We start from the raw sequence: 19,759 nt of genomic DNA, 5'->3' as shown, positions 1-19,759 counted from the left end.
AGTTAAAAGAACAACCTCTTGAGATCCCTTTTAACCATTAGGTCTGCGATTTTAGGAGAAAATGATGATTTGCTTTTCTAACACAGATAGGAGTCTATCTACAGCTAAATAAGAAGGCTGCTCAGTGGCTAATGATTGATTTTCAATTCCAGTGACTATAATTAATTTATCAAATTATCCCCACTTAAATATAGAGGTACTCTTAGGCAAAAAGAGTCTACCCAAATTCCTCCTTTCACTCATACTCCTCCCACTGGTATGGATACCAGTGGATTCTGTCCCCTAGAGTACTCTTCTCTGTTCCTTCCCCTCCATCTCACAGCCAGAGCCACAGTTGAGGCTCTTCTTGTGCCCTAACCTCCTGCCTGAACTATTCCAATGACTTTCAAAGTCGTTGCTACTCATTCATCTTCCATGCTGCTGCCATGGCATTCCCAAACCTGGATCTGGTGATTTAACTGCCCTGTTAGAGAAAACTCTCTATCATCCTTAGGTCCCTCAGCCAGAAGCATGGTGGCACAAAGTCCACCATGACCTAGCTGTTGACGGCTTCTCCTTTTTCCCTTCTCTGCCTCTAGGCTTTAGTTTCACTATGTTATTACCTACATTACTTTAGTTCCCACATACTTCTTAATCCTTGCTCATGCTGTTTCCTCTATGTGGACTGTCCTTCTCTAATGCCTAAATGCTTTTCTCCCTTTCCTGCCTGAGAGTAGGTATGTAGCCCCTTCTCATCTTTAAGGCTTAGATCCTAGGAAAGTTTTCCTTGGTGAACCACCAGGTGGTTTATTTTCTCTCTTGGGCCTGTAGGTACCTTGTGTCCCCTTCTTTTGAAGCACTTAAAACTAATACACTAGGTAGGAATGCTTTGTTCACAGATCTACCTCTCCACACCAGACTGGGAATTCCAAGGGGTAGTTACTATGTTTTATTCTTCATCTCAGTGTCCCCATTTTGGGGCTAGTATGGAACAGATGCAAGGTAAATTTCTTTTGAGTGGAAGGATGGATGGAAGAATTAAAAATAGTTTCCTCCAGGGATATATCATATCGTTAGTTGTTTAGAGTACATCTGGACTGTTGAATTGTTTTTAGAAGTTGGTCTACCTCTTTTATTCCCTGAAGCCTTTTGGACACATTAAATTTAGCTTTACTCTGTGAAAGCTGCAAAGACCCTAAGTCCTGAAGAATTATTCAGGACAAGACTAGGCAGGTTTTACGTCTGGGTTGGGTTTGGCTCAGGGTTTGGTTCGATGAGGAATCTGGGATGTGCCCTAGATTGGCCAAGTGAGGTGAGGCAGGAGCCAGGGATGGTTCTCAGGGATGCCACATTGGCCAGGAGAATGAGATATGGAAAGAAAAAGGTAAAAATGCAAAGAGAGCCCTGGAGCAGTTAAAGCCTAGAGATATGGAGGTCCAGATCAGTGGATGGTCAGAGTGATACAGGATGAGAATCCAGGTCAAGTGATATCTGGAAATGCAGCTAGACAGGGAGAACTATTTGAAGGGAGCAAATGTGGCCAAATCATCTAACTTCTCCATACCTTGCTTTCTTTATCTATAAAAAGGGAGCAATATGATATTTAGCTAGTAGGATTGTTGTGAGAATTAAGTGCATAAATAGCTCTTAGAAGAAGGCCTGCTATAGAGTGAACATTCACTATCTTCATGGTCACATTACTGTGTATTAGTATTAATGCAAGGTCCTAAGGATGCCAGTTCCTGGGGGACAAGTCAAGAGGTCTAACAGGTTAAAGTGAGATAGAAGCCTACCCCTCAGGACCCAGTTCAGGCACAAGAGAGAAGACAGAGGCCTGATACTGGACCTGAGGCACAAAGTTAAGATTGGGTCTGGGAAATATGGCAAAAGGGCTGTTCTATTGAAAAAAGCAAAGCAAAACAAAACAAAAGAAGAGAACACAAGAGACCTTTTATCGAAGTCTGCTTCACTCTCCAAATCCCCTTAAATCTCCAAATCCCCTTAAGAAGGTATTGGTAAAAGCATATAAAATTACTATTTGTATGAATCAATGATGGTGAAATATTGCTGATTTCATATAGTTCAACCTCATACATCACACGGTATACCTGAATAGTTTGGAGTATGATTTCTAGAGTCTCCTATTTCCTAGCTGTGTGACTTGAGGTGAGTTATTTACCCTTAATGCCTCAGTTTCCCTATTTGTAAAAATGAGGAAAGTAATACATATTACGCCTTCATTGGGTTATTGTGAGGATTAAGGAGAGTCAGAGGAGTACTGTGAAGATTCAATCTGCTTAGAAATGTGAACTGTTGTAAAATAACTTGTTATACAACAAACACAAGGAAACTTTTGGAGTTTACCCCCTGGATTGTTGTAGTGATAATGTGAGTGTACACATATGTCCAAGCTCACCCAATTTTAGGCATTATTTATGTGCAGTTTTTTGTGTGTTTTTATAACAATTACAGCTTAACAAATCTGGAAAAATCAAAAGAAATAACTTGTTTAGAAATGTGCATGGCACATAGTAAGTGTTCAATAATATTATTAGTCTAGATTCCAGAAAACAGTGCCATGTATATGATAGGTAGTCAATAAAAATGCATCAATGAGTGAATGAATAAATCCATGTAGGGAGCTGTGCAGAGAGCCTGGCCCCCTTTATACCCTGTTAGCTACTATAATTATGTTTTCCCATTAAATCTCACAATGGTTCTATGAGATAGCTATTGTTGTCTTCATTTTACTAGGTGAGATAAACTAAGTTATAAAGAGGTGAGGTAACTTTTCACAGGACAATGTGGTAAGAACAGGCAAAACCAGCACTAAAACCATGTTCGTCTGACTCTAACATCACAGTGGGCTCAAAGTCAAGGTTTGGAGTGGCCAGAGGGTATTTAATGTTTCCTATTTTTGGCCCTGATTCTGGGGGGCGGGGCCTGAGCCTGGGGATGGAGCTGCATGCCCAGTGGTACATACAGGAAGTCAGGCCAAAGCCTTAGACTGCAGTTGGAGTCACCATTTATTGTCTAAGTTTACCTCTGGAAAAGCATTTTTCTTTGAAAATCATTGGAATGAAAATAAAGGGAGGTCATTATGAGACTGTTGCTTCTGGAAGTCCTGAACAGCAGCTGAGGAAGGTTGGAAGGTGCCAGAGTGTACCCTGCCACCAGTCAGCATCTTGGTGTTGAGGGGGAAGCACATGAGGCCCAAGCCAGTCTCCGACCAGCTGTGACTCCTGGAGACTCAAGATATGAGCTGATGTCGCCGGTGTTCAGGCACAAGGCTCATTTCACCTCCCAGGCTCCTGAGATTGCTCCTAAGGATCTGCTTTTTGTTCTGCCCTCTAGCATCCCTTCTCCACACGAGCCACACAGGTACCTTTGCAGTGACCCTCTCTCCCCCTTTGCTGAAACTGCAGCGCCCATCCTCTGTACCTGTTTACAAGCCTGAGCCCACTGACAGCTGCTTGGTTCAGGAATAATGAATGTTCTTTTTACTCTGAACTCTGAACCTGGAGCCATGTCTGTAGCAGCTTCTACTCACTGAGTGTGTGCTGTATGCCAGGTACGGAGCATTTAGGAACAAGAGAACGGAGGCTCCGATCAGTTCTTCTCGAACTTTCTGGCACATGTGACTTACCTCGGGATCTTGTTAAAATGCAGATTCTGGTTAAGTGGGTCTGGGATAGAGTCTGGGATTCTGCATTTCTTACCAGCTCCCGGGGGAACCTCATGGACTACACCATGAGCACTCTCGTTGATCAGAGTTTTTGTGTTTTTGCAAGATCCCCAAATGAGTCACATTTAGAGGTTGTCTGCCCCCTGACACCAAATATGGGGTGTCTTTTCCAGCACCAATTCTGCAATTCTGCTGACACAATTGGTTGTTCAGCGGTTCAGTTCTGTTCAGGCACTATGTACCTGGAGTTAGCATTGGATCCCACAGGTTAAAGGGCTCGGTCCCCCAAGAGTGTCCCTACTTCTGAAGACAATTGAAAATGAGGTGGGTGCCTACCACCCTCCTTCAGTTTCCGTGGTGTGCTGGAATGAGTCACAGAACCCCAGGAAAGCACTTTACTTATTGTTACTGAATTAGTATAAAGGATACAACTCAGGCACAGTCAAATGGTAGAGATGTGCGGAGTAAGGTGTGTGAAGAGGTGCAGACATTCCCTGCCATCCCCCCTCCCTGCACCCCAATGTGCTCCCCAAACCCCTCCCTGCACCCTGATGTGCTCCCCAACCCAAGTTCTCTGAACCTATCTTTCAGTGGGTTTTATAGAAGCTTCATTACGTAGGCATGATTGATGCAGTCACTGGCCCCTGGTGACTAAACTCAGTCTCCCACCCCCTCTTCCCTCCTGGTAGGTGAGGTTGGGCTGAGAGTTCCAATCTGCTAATCATGGCTTAGTCTTTCCAGGGACCATCCTCCATCCTGAAGATATCTGGGGGCCTCTAGAGAATCACCTCATTAGCATAACCTCAGGTTTCATCTAAAGTACCTTGTTATAGGGGCACCTGGGTGACTCAGTGGGTTAAGTCTCCCGCTTTTGATTTTGGCTCAAGTCATGATCTCAGAGTTGTGAGATCGAGCCCCACGGCAGGGGCTGTTTTATCCTCCATGCAGGGCATGGAGCCTCCTTAAGATTTTGCCTCCTTAAGATTCTCTCTCTCTCTCCCCCTCTTCCTCTGCCCCCACCCCATGGCTCGTGTGTACTCACTGTCTCTCTTTAAAAAAAAAAAAGAGGGGAACCTGGGTGGCTCAGTGGGTTAAGACCACTGCCTTCAGATCAGGTCATGATCTCAGGGTCCTGGGATTGAGCTCCATTTCGGGCTCTCTGCTCAGCAATCTGCCTGCTGCGTTGCCTACTTGTGATTGCTGTCTGTCAAATAAATAAATAAAATCTTTTTTAAAAAAGAATAAATAAAAATAAAGTAGCTTGTTATAATAAGAAAAGACACTTCTATCTGTTTTATCCTCAAGAAATTCCTAGTGTTTTAGGGACTCTGTGTCAGGAAGCAGCAACCAAGATGAAATATATAAATTTTCTATTATATGACACATGTAAAGATAAATTTAAGGGTGCTGCATACTAATTAAACTTTCTGCCTGTTTCTGTGCTCTCTAGAAAGTGCGTTCTCATATTTTATCTTCTTTGCTCCTCACCACGCCCCATGCGATGTGTGTGGGGTAGCATTGGCTCCATGGGCATGTCAGTCACATCCCTAGTGTTCAGATAACTTGCTAGGTTGCCATAGCTGTGGATTTTAAAAAGAGCACCCCAAACAACCGAGGTTCATATGCACCCCATTCATTATAAGGAATGGCATTTCTTTAGAAAGAAAGGAGAGTGGAGAGAAAGTAATGAAGTGTGAAGTTGACTGGGATTGGCTTGGTCAAATCTTATGATGCTGGTCAGCACCCTTCCCTTGCCTGCACTGGGGCAGGGAGTACAAGGCTGGAAACAGAGCCAACAGGACCTTAGGAGCTCAGAGAAGTCATATCTTAGACTGATGAGCGGAGAGCTGGCAAAGCTTTTCACCAAGGACTCATCCGGAGCTGCGGATTGCTGGTTTCGGTCAAAAGCCAAAAAATGTCCTTACCTTTATCTCACAAATCTCAATTCAGGATATTTATTTTAAGGAAAAACTATACTCACATGTTACTGCAGCCTTTTTTTTTTTTTTTTTGAAATAACATAGAATCGGGAACAAATCAAATGTCCAAATTACTAGAGGACTGAGTAAGTTATGGTATTTGATGAACGCTGCAGCCAGAAAAATTGCAGATTTTGTACCAAAAAATGAAATAAAAACATAACAATTTTATATCAACATGGAAAATATTTGCAGTTGAGGGTGAAGCAGAACAGCAGATTATAAAAATTTATGTGTTCTGTGATTGCAATTATGTAAACTGAAGATAGGAATGGGGATATAGTAAAAATAAATTTTTTTTGATGAAGTGTTGGGATTAGGAATGATTTTTCTTCTTTAAAATGTCCTTTAGCATTGTCATTGCTTTTGCACGAAAAATATAAATAGTCCTGGGACTCCAAATTCCCTGTATTCCTGAGGACCATAGTGTGTCCCCACAATTTACAGTGAGGGGGACGAAAGCTATAACTTTAGTCACCTAATATCATCTGTGTGAACAAAATCAATTTTCTGGGCTCTTTTTTCCCCTCGAAATGGGTCCTATGAAAATGACTGGATAAATAGTTGTCAAATTCAAAACTCTATCTGGGTAGCTCTGACTCAAAATGTCGGCCATGTGGCGTCCATGGCCTTCCCTTGGAAAAGTCCTCATGTGGCAACTCAGAGAAGTAGGCAGTCAGAGCCCAGAGGGGGCTAGGCTGGGGATAGAGAAGACAAATCATCTCAGAGAGCCCTGGTCAAGTCTCACTTGACAGATACTTCAGACTTCAGGCCTTGATTAAACTGGGACTTTGGGTGCAATTCTGTGTGTAAAACTGACAATAAATTTGAGCAAGTACTTAGGAATTTAATGACAGAAAAAGAGTGGTGCCAGCGACACCCGGGATGCTGGCTAGTTACCTAATAATCTAAAATATCTTTCATACCAAAGAAATGTTTCAATATCACAATTGAAAGTAAAAATCCAAAAAATGCTTCCATGCCCTAAAATAGGGGCAGTTGGGAAGAAATAAACTTTTTTGTGTTATTCGTTTTAAGTAATCATTAGTTAATAATTAATCATTTGCTGAGGCGATGCTGTTGGAAGGGGTGTCAGCCTCAGTGTTTCTCTACTGCCCCATCCTACCCACCCAAGCCGAGAGTATCAGCTGGTATTTTTACTAAAGGTGCCAACACAGGCCCAGCAGAATATACCAGCTTTCTAGAGGCTCCCATCACAAGCACGAGCCTAGCCAATGCCACTACGATCAAGCAGAGACTTGAGGACTGGATCCTGCCTGCCAGGGGCCTCCCAGTAGATCTCAACGACCTTCTGCCCAATGTTACTCGCCCCTTGCCCCCAACCTACCATGTGACTCCATTCCCAAAGCTCTGCCTTTGATACCTTCCCTCTGCAGCCTCTCTCATGACCGTTACTAATGGTGGACCAGGCAGTTTGCTGAGCCTGTAAGACCTACGAAGCACCGTTCAGAAAATGAGATGATGTGTCACACCAAGGAAGGCCTTTGCATTTCCTTTTCCTTTCTTTCTTCCTGCGGCGAGTGACAGGGATCATTCTCAAAGTATAGAAAAATGAATATGATTCAACTGTAGCTCTCTGCCCATACATTACTGGTGGAAGAAAGTCTCTGGAAAGGAGACCCTAGCGTTTAACTAGAGATGCCTACAACACTCAAAACTTGCTGCGCAAGTTGGGGCATCTGGACCTGATTTTTAAAGGATCATTTAACCTCACGGTCAACATCTAGCCCTGGAAAACCTCTAAACAAACAGCTGAGATGAGGTCACAGCAACATGTCTACCGGCGAAGGAACTGGGTCAGCTGGAAATAGCGGTGGATGCGTCTTGATGAGCAGGAGTGGGGTTCTTCCCCCGCCACTTAGAGGTGTTCCCGCAGGGACAGGCACACTGTCTTCACACACACTATCTCTTCATCTTCGTGGTCCTGTCTTTTGCCGGTTTTGATTATCTGGCTGACACCCCCACTTGACTTGAAACCATGCAGCTCGACTCTGGTTGGAGAACACTCGGATTCCTGTTTTCTTTCCCAAGGTCACACAGCGAGGAAGCAGCTGGGTTCTCTCCGATTCCAGAACCCGTGGTTTTTTTTTTTTTTTTTTCATTTGTGCTGGGGGAAAATACTTTATTTTTCTCACCTTTTCAAATACTTTCTTTTTTTTTTTTTAACTTTTTATTTTTTATAAACATATATTTTTATCCCCAGGGGTACAGGTCTGTGAATCACCAGGTTTACACACTTCACAGCACTCACCAAAGCACATACCCTCCGAAGAGAACAAGGAGAGAAAACTCAGAACCCGTGGTTTTAAGCTCTGTGCTTTACCACCTTTTCCTTCAACTATAAATGCTGTGGATTTCTGTGGAACTCCTGTCATTTCTGTTCTCTGGGAAATGGTAAACTAGCCCAGGCTCCTTGGGGGATCAGAGTCGTCTGTTGGGGTGATTCATCTCTCTCTCTCTCTCTCTGCTACTAATGAAAATGAAAATACAAGTGGAAAAAATTGGACTGGGGGTCACTAAATGGGACATTAAAACTAACAGCTCTCAAACAGTTTCTTAGAATTCTCACTTGGAGTTTCCCTTCCTGGAAAACAGTTCCAGGGGTGGAGTCTCAGTTCAAAATCTCTTGGGACTTCTGCCTGCTCCCGACTCATTCTATGCAGGTTCCTCCCAGACAATAGCAGAACTTGATTGAGAAAGTTTGGGTTGGTGCTTAATACTGTTGTCTTTAACATCCTCCAAGACTTGGCTTTGAATCCCTGCTTCCCAGGTATGTTACATCCGGTGACTTACATAACCTCTCTGAAACCTGGTTTCCTTGTCTGTAAAATGAGGGCAACACCCTTCATAGGGAATTGAACTCCAATGAGATGATGCACCATAAGAGTTACAGGGCGCTTGTGCACTTGACTCACCTGATCTAGGCCTGAAAGCCTGTAAGTGATGGACCCAGCATCTGCACCCAAGCCGTCTGGCTTCAGAGGCTCCTTTACTTATAACCACCTTGCTACGCTATGTGATAAGGGATCTAATGGCTCAGTGTATGGTCCCATGGAAGAACACGGGAAAGACCTTTAGCCCAGGTCAGGAGGAAAGGGTTCAGGGAAACTTTCCAAGGCTGATGATATCCAAGCCAGAGGTACGAGTTAACCAACGAAAGGGAGATGGGCTGGGGGTGGGGAGGTGGGATGTTGGGCAGCATGGATGGAGTGAAAGATAATGTTTATTTATTTTTTTTAAAGATTTTATTTATTTATTTGACAGACAGAGATCACAAGGAGGCAGAGAGGCAGGCAGAGAGAGAGGAGGAAGCAGGCTCTGTGCTGAGCAGAGAGCCAGATGCCGGGTCTCGATCCCAGGACCCTGGGATCATGACCTGAGCTGAAGGCAGGGGCTTTAACCCACTGAGCCACCCAGTCACCCCAAAAGATGATAATGTTTAAATAGAAGGAACAGTAGGTACAAAGGCCAGATGACAAGAGAGAAGACAGCACATTGGATTGCTAATCAGTGGTGGCCAATCCGCACCATAGAAACATTGTTAAGCAGGGCCTTCTGTGCCAGGGTCCCTGCATAGAACCATCCTTTCTTGTGCAAAGAGGATCCTGGGCTCTCTGGCACTTGTCCTGGTGGCTGCCTGTGGTTGCCTTATGCTCTGTGATTTCAACGTGATTACAAACTCCTCGAGGGCAGGACTCAGTTCCTTCTGTTCGTTCCCTCTCCAGAACAAAGCACCAGCCAGGATCTCCAAACATGCTGGGCGAGATCTGCTGCTACGAATTTATCTGTGAATGACTTAGTGAAGTTGCCCCGTTGTTAACAGAAAACACCAATTAGTAGGTTCTTCAAGGATCCAAGGATGTGGAGTGGTGGCCAGAATTTGCTTTTATTCTCGGGGCACTCCACAGCCACATAGCTTGTGTGGATAGGCAGTATCGGCATGGACTCATGGGGCAGGCAATGGATAGGCACTGTTCAGAGTTGGATGGCAAACTCAGAGGAGAGGTCTTGCTTTTCAGAGGAATGGGCAAGCATTGCTATTCTGGGCCAGGGTCAGTAAGGCCTCCATCACTGTAGCTCTGTCATGAAGCCCATTGTTCGAGCCACCAGGGAAATGGTTCTTGTCTTTCTTCATCAGAGCCAGGACCCTTAACATGGCCTGAAGGGACTGACCATGTTCGTGTTCATATCCAGAAATGAAACCTTTTGCTTTTTTGCCTTTTTCAGGGAAAAAAGGTGTAAGTTAATGATTTTGCTGTGTTTGATAGGTATTAATTTTCTCATTGCAAATTTTAGGATAATAGGACATTTCTTTTCATGACAAAAGATCACAGCAAAACCGGTGGATGGCAGCATTCCTAGAAGGGCTAGTGCCAGCCCCACATCAAGATACAGACACCAAGCTGGGGGGCCTTCTGAGGTGACCCCGCTCATTGCTTTCATTATCGGGATTTGGGTTTTGTAGTAAATATGCATGAAGGATGTCATGACTGTATTTTTGTGGATGTTCTTAAAATGCTCTCTTTTGCTTTTGAACAGAGAGTGGCTATAATTTTGTGGTACTGGTGGTCATCACTTGCATAGCTTAATATTTTTTTTTCTTTTTATTTGGAAGAATTTCCAACTTAACCAAAATAGAGCAGAGAACACTCCTATAGCCTACACCCAGGTACATCTATCACTCACATTTTGCCCTATTTGTTTTATCTGTCTATTTTGCCCTATTTGTTTTATCTGTCTATATAAACTTTAAGTTTTTTATGAACAAATTAAGAGTAAGTTGCATGTCTTGTTCATTTATCCTTAAATACTTCACTGTCCATTTCCTAGGAAGAAAGATATTCTCCTCTATGAGCACAGTGCAGTGATCAACCTCAGTAAGTTGAATAGTGACACAGTATGTTTGTCTAGTGTATGGTCTATATTTGGATTATCAGTGGACACCAGAATGTTCCTTCCAGCATTGTCTCCGTTAGTACAAGTGTATCGGGTAGTACATTTCACTGTCACGTCTCTAGTTTCCTCTCATCAGAAACAGTTCCTCATCCTTTGTCTTTTACCTCCCTGATATTTTTGGAGAATTTGATGTGTTGGTTCATTTTAAATAAATAATTTTCTCACCTGGGATACATTTCCTATTTCCTCCCTGTTGGATTCCTGGGATTCATCTTCCACTGGCTACACGACTTTTAAAAGAGACTCTGTCACATACAGAGTAATCTAATGGGACATCTGGTCTCTAACTGAAAGTCTTTGTGAACTGTGTGTCTCCAGTCTGGAGCCTGAGCTCTGCCATTGATTTGTTGTGCCATCCTGGGCTCGTTACCCTTCTGGGCCTTAGTTTCCTCATTTATAAAAGGAAGAGATTGACTTAGATGACCTCTAGTAGCCCTCTGGATTAGACGATTCATGATTTTTTAGGAACCCATGATAGCAAATGCTTGTGTTCAGAGGCAGTTAACGCCCCCCCCCGCCCCTTTTTTTGTTAATGCCCTTTTTTCAAAAAATTTTTAAACTTTAAACAATTTAATTTGATTTTTTTTCAGTGTTCCAAAAGTCATTGTTTATGCACCACACCCAGTGCTCCATGCAATATGTGCCCTCCTTAATACCCACCACCAGGCTCACCCAGCCCCCCACCCTCTCCCCTCCAAAACCCTCAGTTTGTTTCTCAGAGTCCACAGTCTCTCATGGTTTGTCTCCCTCTTGTATTTCCCCCAACTTACTTCTCTTCTGCATCTCCCAGTGTCCTTCGTGTTATTCCTTATGCTCCACAAGTAAGTGAAACCATATGATAATTGAGTCTCTCTGCTTGACTTATTTCACTCAGCATAATCTCTTCCAGTCCTTTCCATGTTGATACAAAAGTTGGGTATTCATCTTTTCTAATGGAGGCATAAGACTCCATTGTATATATGGACCTTATCTTCTTTATCCATTTGTCTTTTGAAGGGTATCTTGGTTCTTTCCACAGTTTGGCAACTGTGGCCATTGCTGCTATGAACACTGGGGTACAGGTGGCCCTTCTTTTCACTACATCTTGTATCTTTGGGGTTAATACCGGTAGTGCAATTGCGGGGTCATAGGGAAGCTCTTATTTTTAATTTCTTAAGGAATCTCCACACTGTTTTCCAAAGTGGCTGCCCCAACTTGCATTTCCACCAACAGTGTAAGAGGGTTCCCCTTTTTCCAAATCCTCTCCAACACTTGTTGTTTACTGTCTTGTTAATTTTGGCCATTCTAACTGGTGTAAGGTAGTATCTCAATGTGGTTTTGATTTGAATTTCCCTGATGACTAACGATGATGAATATTTTTCCATGTGTCTGTTAGCCATTTGTATGTCTTCTTTGCAGAAGTGTCTGTTCATGTCTTCTGCCCATTTTTTGGCGTGATTATTTGTTTTGTATGTGTTGAGTTTGAGGAATTCTTTATAGATCTTGGATATCAGCCCTTTGTCTGTAGTGTCATTTGTGAATATCTTCTCCCATTCCATGGGTTGCCTTTTGTTTTGTTGACTGTTTCCTTTGCTGTGCAGAAACTTTTTGATCTTGATGAAGTCCCAAATGTTCATTTTTGCTTTTATTTCCTTTGCCTTTGGGGACATGTCTTGAAAGAACTTTCTGTGGCCGTTGTTGAAGAGGTTACTGCCTATGTTCTCCAGGATTTTGATGGATTCCTGCCTCACAGTGAGGTCTTTTATCCATTTCGAGTTTATCTTTGCATATGTTGTAAGAGAATGGCTGAGTTTCATTCTTCTATACATAGCTGCCCAATTTTCCTAGCACCACTTATTGAAGAGACTGTCTTTTTTTCCACTGTATATTTTTTCCTACTTTGTCGAAGATTATTTGACCATAGAGTTAAGGGTCCATATCTGGGCTCTCTCCTCTGTTCTACTGGTCTGTGTGTCTGTTTTAATGCCCTTTTTAAATGTGAATATAGGGATGCCTGGGTGGCCCAGTTGGTTAAGTGGCTGCCTTTGGATCAGGTCATGATTCCAGTATCCTGGGATCGAGTCCCACATCGGGCTCCTTGCTCTGCAGGGAGTCTGATTCTCCCTCTGCCTCTACCTGCCACTCTACCTCTCTATACTCTCTCTATCTCTCTGACAAATAAATAAATAAAATCTTTAAAAAAATAAATGTGAAAATAATAAGAGCAGCTCACTTAGTTGCCTGGAATTTTGAGAACTTGGTCTGGATTTGCAAGCAAAGCTGAAACTTTAAACTAGAAAAGTCCATTGTATCTTGATTAGTGAGGGGGAAGATTATGTCTTGGCCTGGGCACAAAATATAGCTTATCTCATGCAGATAAACTGACACATTAACACTGAGGTTCCAAGATGCTCGCATATTTCAAAACATATACCTAGGAACGAAAGCCTTCATTCTGGCTGATAACAAGATTCCTGTAATAACATGCATTTAGGGTATTTTCCAAATACCCAAAGGCACGCATGACTTTAAAGAACACATGTGCATTTCATTGCAGTAACCCACTTTTGTGCTTAATTAAATTCTGTTTGGCAGAAGTGGCAATTTGAATTCGATACACTATTATCGCATCACATTACCAATATGCCGTTCAGGCTCCAGCCCTGGACACCCCTGATATGAAGCACTCTGCAGGAGAAAGAAGGAGTCTGTGAAGCTGCCAAAAGGCAGGCTGCGCATTCCCCAGGGCAGCCCCAAAGATCAAGAAGAGGAACCTGAGAGCTCATAGGAGGCACAGGCTCATGGTGCCTTGGAAGGCTGCTCAAGTATTCCTTGCCCCATTGGGGAGCTCTTTATTCAGTATTAGCAAATGGTGAAAGACCCTTTCCAGCATTTGTGCTTGGGCACTCAGTTAGCTCTGAGACATTTGTGTTGGAAGCTTTGTTCAGGCAAGGACACAGAACTGTGTGGTGGTTTAGAAAACATCTTCACGGAAGGCAACCTGGAAAAAGGAAGACAGTGGGGAACAACTTAGGGAACAGAGACCCCGTGTTCAGAGTCCAGCTTTAATACCTCTTACTAATATGATCTTAGGCAAGTTACGTAGTCTCTTTGAACTTTTGAGTCTTCAAAATGGGCTTTATAGGGTATGCTCTTGTTGTAAAGATTAAAGATATAGATATGCAAGTTGTCAGCCTGGCACAGACTTGGCACTTAAAATGTACTTCTTTCTCCTTTCCCTCTTTATTTAGAAGGAGGTAGGCAGGACAAATATTGTTAATTCTGTTTTATATGGTGGAAAATGGAGGATCATGGAGTTTTTAAGGTCATTCGACTGCTAAGGTTCTAAGAGGGATTTGAGCTTGTGATTTTCTGCTAGCCCATTAAGGTTTATCTCCCTTGCAGATCTTTCTGTTGGAAGATGATTATACCACTGAGCTGGTTTCAAAAGGCTGGCAGCAATTTGTTTTTTAATAAACTTATTTTAAAAATTAGAATAGCCTTAAATTTATAGAAAAGTTATGAAAATGGCACAGAAAATTTCATGTACTCCTCGTGCAGTTTCCCTGATCATTGATGTCACTGTGGTACACTTGTCACAACTGAGAAACCAGCACTGGTACCTCACTACTTACCATTGATTTCTGTGTTATTATAAATGCCATGTTTATTTTCACAAGTCATTTTGCATATGATTTCACTAGGTTTTCCCTAATATCCTTTTTCTGTTCCAGGATCCGATCCAGGATCCCATGTCACATTTCATTGTCGTGTCTCTTCTGCCTCCTCTGGTATGTGATAATTTCTCAGACTTTCATGGTTTTTCATCAGACAGTTTTGAGGAGTACTACAGTTAGGTAGAGTTCCCCTCATTTGTCTGAAGTTTCCCTCATAGTTAGACTGGGGTGATGGGTTTAGGAGAGGAAATGTTTTCTGCCCCCAAAACATTTTTATTGTTCGTGGCTGTCGCCCTCCATTGGGATCAGTCTTGTGATTTTTATCTTACCAAGCACAGAGTGCAACTCTAAGGTAAAAGCTTGTGGCCAGTCCTGGACCGCTCAAAAGATTCCCTCACATGCTATTTGATTGTATCTTTGGGTTGACTTTCCTTTTGTTTTGCATGCCTTCCGTCACCAGATTGCTCTGGCTGAAAATGTCTGTGATAGTTACCTTTCTTACTGAAATGCCAAAAATTGACTCAGATAAAATTTCTAAATTATTTACAGGGTTTAAAAGTAAGTTCCATTTTTGCATTAGATTCAGACATTCCCTTTTCTGTTCAGCCTTCCTTGAGCCTCCTCTTTGTTTTTTCTCTATATTTTAGACCTTTCACATCTTGTTTATAGTGTCTGCAGGATGTATCGTAGGTTAAAACTCTACATATGTGATAGCTACTTGAATAGGTCAGCATTGCTCATTTGGCATGTCTTGTCACCCAGATGCACCATCAACCCATCTCAGATGTTATGTCAGATTTTGATCAATGTGTACATTCAATTTTGTTTCAACTGCAAATATATACTGTTTCAGAAAAGTGGTCCAGAGAAAAATCAAGCAGAATCAAAATGTGACTTTGTGTGGGTTGGAACACACATAGTGCTTTGCCTCATGAGTATATGAGAGAGGGCAATCAGAATAGTAAAAGTTCTCAACGGATCCTGAAGAATGATCAGGTGAAAGAGGCAATCACCGTAGGTATAGCTGAATTCTGGCAGGTGCCGTCGAAATTTGTCACCAAAAGGTATTCGCGCACATTGTCTACAAGTTAATGTGGGTAGTAGCTGTTCTAATGAAGAGCAGATTTCTTTTCTTTTTTCTTTTTTTTTTTTTTTTTGAAGGTTTATTTATTTTGGAGAGAGAGAGAAGGAGAGAGAGCTCGAACAGGGGGTGGGGCAGAGGGACAGGGAAAGAAACAGCTGAGCTCGGAGCCCGCCTCCAGGCTTGGATCTCAGAACCCTGAGATGATGGCCTGAGTTGAAATCAAGAGTCAGATGCTTAACTGATAGAGACACCCAGGCGCCCCCTGAAGAGCAGGTTTCTTAAGGATAGACTTTGAAGAACCATCTTTGCACTCCTTGTGGCACTTAGCCCAGCGCTTTGAACACAGTAAATGTCCACTTGATGAGTATTTTTTTTTTGACTCCTACTCTTTTGCAGGTACTCTGCTAATTACTGGCATGATACATAGATAGAAGACAGAGTCTCCTGCTTTGAAGAGCTCACAGTCCACTGGAGTAGAGGAATAAGGAATCAGATAACTAGGTTTCAGTGGGATCAGCATTCTAGTGAAAGAAAGACATGACTAGTTCTTCCTGGAAAGGTCTTGATGCTTCCCAGGGGATGGAACTTCTGCACTGCGTCTTGAAGTCTAAGAGATCTTGAGAAAAGGCACAAGCGTAATCCTTGTGAAGCAAAAGTCTGTCTCCTTGAGAAATGAGTCAGGTATTGTGGAAGGAGAGACAATGTGGTGTCAGATGGAGAACATCCAGCTGGTAGACTGGGGCCAGGTTTCACCACGCTGATCAGTTTGGTACTTCTTTCTGTAACATTCAAGGATTATCAGCAAGGGGTGGGGAATGACGTGATGTGATTTGCATTTTAGAAAGCACTTTGAGGTGATGTTTTGGGGGCAGCAGGAAGCAGAGAAACTGGTCAAGAGACTCTTGGCAACAGTCTACTTGAGAGATGATGTGGGTGTGAATTCACCATGAACCGGCATCTGTTGCACCTACTTGCTGGGTCGTTTGCTTGGTGAAACACCTAGCTCATGTTACACATCCTAAAGACAAATCATATACTTCTGAATGACAAATATCTCATTTTCTTAGAAGCATCTAAGTGAGGGCAGTAAGCAAGTGTTTCCTTGAGACACAAAGTGGGGGAGTGCCCAGAAATGAGGTAGACAGTGTGTGAAGCCAGCCTCTGGAACCCAGAATGTGGCCATCTAGAGCACAGCTGGTGCCCCTCAGAATTACAAGTTCCAATTTGCATTTCCCCTTCCGTTGCTTCCTGATCCCCATTCCTCTTGTTAATTCTGCCATCTGCAACATGCATGGGTGCAAAGAGCTAACCTGAGGAAATCTCTAATAACATAGGCATGCTTTTGGCGATCTGTGTTAGCCTTATTTGACAAACCATCAGGGTACAGAGACAAAGAGAGATCTTTATATTACAGGTTTAAATGTTAAACCCTGTCATAAACTGTTCGGTTATACTTCATAGAAAGAAAAATATATCTGATGAACAATGGACTCACGTTAGAATAAGAAAAAGAGCACGTTCTGTTCTTTGGTAAAATTTCCCCTGCCAAGGAGAGAAGTTCCATGGTTTTTAGGTCCATAAGCAAGGCTGGGGCTTAAGGGGTCAAGAGCCACACTCAGGGCCACCCTGCAAGACAAATAAAATTCATGGAGTTGGTGACAGTCGGAAGGTGACATGGTGGGTGATTGAGGAAGATGAGTCAAAGAACACTTACAATTAGCTCTCTTTGGGGTTGAACACGGTATGCCTGGACATGTGGCAGTCCTGGACACGTGGCTGTGATAGGAACATTAAGAGGCATTAGAGCAGAACAGGGAGGTCCTCAACTGAGGTGAGGGATCTGAGTTCAGGTTCAGCCTCCCACCCTAACCCCTGTGAGACCCTGACAAAGTCACTTCAGCAATCTGGGTGTCATGTCCTCCACCAGTGAAATGAGGCTATTGGCTTAGATTATTGCTGACCTCCCTTTCGCTCTGACAAGTCTTTTACTCCATGATGACTAATCCATGAAATGTTACCAACAGCTTGTATGTGGTAGTTGAGGGCTCAGCATCCTTCTCTGAAAACAGGGGTAAGATGACCTACCTCACAAAGGTGGTTTGAGGATTACATTTGAAGTGGTATTTTGGGTCAAAATCGTGGGTCAAAGTCATTAGCACTGAACCTATCAAACAGTAGATTCTTGGTAAGTCCAAGTGTCCTTTATCAGGTCTCTCCAATCCACTAAAAATGTTTAATGAGCATTTACTATGTGTAAGGCAGTGTTCTAGAAGCTGGACCTATAGTAGTGAGTAAAACAAATGAGTTCACGGCCTCTAGGGAGCTTTCAATAAACAGACTGATGCACGCAGACTAGCACAGCATTTCTCCCCTCGCTTCCTCCCTGGCGCCCTTTTCCTGCCTCCTCTTTAACCCATTTCCCCTCAGCTCCTGTTGCAGATCCTGGCTGACTGGAATCTCATGCCAGGAATGATAGATCAAAGGCCGGAGGACTGGTGTATGAGACTTTGAATATTTTTACTCAATGGCCAGGGTTTAGGAAGGGTTGTGGAGAACTGAGCATGAATGGTGACAAGAGTAGGAACAGAGATAATCAAAGTAGCTGGATACAAGGGCTGTGCTTCAGGACTCCCCAAATCTATAAATATTGATAACACTAAGCTGGTTACTCATTAGATGAAACACCTGGAAAGTCATACATACAGAAGAGGATACAAAGATGTAATAATAATAATGTTAAAAAACCGTACGAGTCTATAAACAACCAACAGTCACTCAACACCATCTGGGGCAGGCTGGGCAAGGCGTTGACCTCCTAGAGGTGAATAATATTTAATTTCCGCCCTTAAGGAGTTTGTGTTTTCCTACGGGAGGCAGACATGAATCTCAATGTACTGTGCTCAGTGCTTATATAGATGCGTAAATACAAGAAGCTGTCCTATGGAGAACAAAATATTTTGACTTCATTGCTTCAACATGGCCATTTTTATCCTACTCAGGTAAAATGAAAAGTTCTCCTGAAGTTAAAGAATTTAAAAAATATTAATTTTATTTTTAAGTAATGAAATGACAACTAAGTGTCATACGTAGAGATAGTCAACATAAAGTAATATTGATAATAGCAAATATGATGTATAACCGCAGCTTATGACAGGGTTTAACATTTAAACCTGTAATATAAAGACGAGTGACGCTGAGCATCTTTTCATGTGTTTGTTGGCCATCTGGATGTCTTCTGTGAAGAAATGTCTGTTTAGGTCTTCTGCCCATTTTTTAATTAGATTATTTGAAGGTTTGTGTGTGTGTGTGTGTGTGTGTGTGTGTGTGTTGAGTTATATAGGTTCTTTGTATATTTTGGATATGAACCATCATTTACAAATATCTCTCCCAGGTAGCTCAGTGGGTTAAGCCTCTGCCTTCAGCTCAGGTCATGATCCCAGGGTCCTGGGATTGAGCCCTGCCTCGGGTTCTCTGCTGAGCAGGGAGCCTGCTTCCCCCTCTCTCTCAGCCTGCCTCTCTGCCTACCTGTGATTTCTGTCTGTCAAATAAATAAATAAAATATTTAAAAATAAAATAAACAAACAAATATCTCTCTCATTCAGTAGGTTGTCTTTTGGTTTTGTTGGTTACTTCCTTTGCTGAACAAAAATTTTTTTATTTGGATGGAGTGTTAATAATTTATTTTTGCTTTTGTTTCCCTTGCTGCAGGAGATAATCTAGAAAAATGTTGCCATGACCAGTATCAGAGAAATGACTGCCTGTGCTTTCTTCTAGAATTTTTATAGTTTTAGGTCTCACATTGAGGTCCTTAACCCATCTTATTTATTTTTGTGTGTGGTATAGGAAAGTGGTCCAGATTCATTCTATTGCATGTTGTTGTCCAGTCTCCCCCACACTAGTGTAGAAGAGACTATGCGATTCATTTTGTGGACCCCAGAGTAATGAATAGAACACAGCATACTCTGATTACTTGGTAAGGGCTTTGCTGAGTGAATGAAGAATGAATAAACAAATGAGAATAGAAAGATAATATAGCACTGACTTCCGAAGCATCACTAATCCACCTTTCAACAATAATACCTCCTATCCCTTTGTACCGTAATAATCTGTTCTTATGGTTACCACTCCCCTTAGAGAGTGACTTTCTGAAGGGCAGCAACAATGTTTTCCACACATGTTTATATCCAGTGCTTGTAACTTAGCAGGCATTCAGAGAATGTTTGCTAAATAAACGAACGACAAAATTTTATAATAAGGATCAGGATTCTTGAGGTGTTTTCTTCTTATTTCATCTTTGTCACAACCGAAGCCAGGGGTACATAGTCTGGGGGCTTCTAATCCATGTAGAATCAGAATCTGATTAGGAAATGTACTTTGCAAAGGTAATACCTATACCATT

The 19,759-nt window shown here is 42.5% G+C and overlaps 1 long non-coding RNA gene across 2 annotated transcripts in view; it reads left to right on the top strand.

Moving 5' to 3' along the window:
• The window catches only part of LOC309847098, a 285,521-nt gene that overhangs the window by 166,552 nt on the left and 99,210 nt on the right, over positions 1–19,759 (top strand). For both annotated transcript variants that reach the window (XR_014302304.1, XR_014302305.1), the window contains exon 2: positions 14,334–14,390. This is a non-coding gene — a long non-coding RNA (uncharacterized lncRNA). The remainder of the gene's footprint in view (positions 1–14,333; positions 14,391–19,759) is intronic.

The sequence above is a fragment of the Mustela nivalis genome, assembly GCF_964662115.1.
Source record: "Mustela nivalis genome assembly, chromosome: 13".
In the NCBI taxonomy this organism is placed as follows: domain Eukaryota; kingdom Metazoa; phylum Chordata; class Mammalia; order Carnivora; family Mustelidae; genus Mustela; species Mustela nivalis.
Note: the sequence above shows the minus strand (reverse complement) of the source record. Positions and strands in the feature narration are given on the sequence as shown.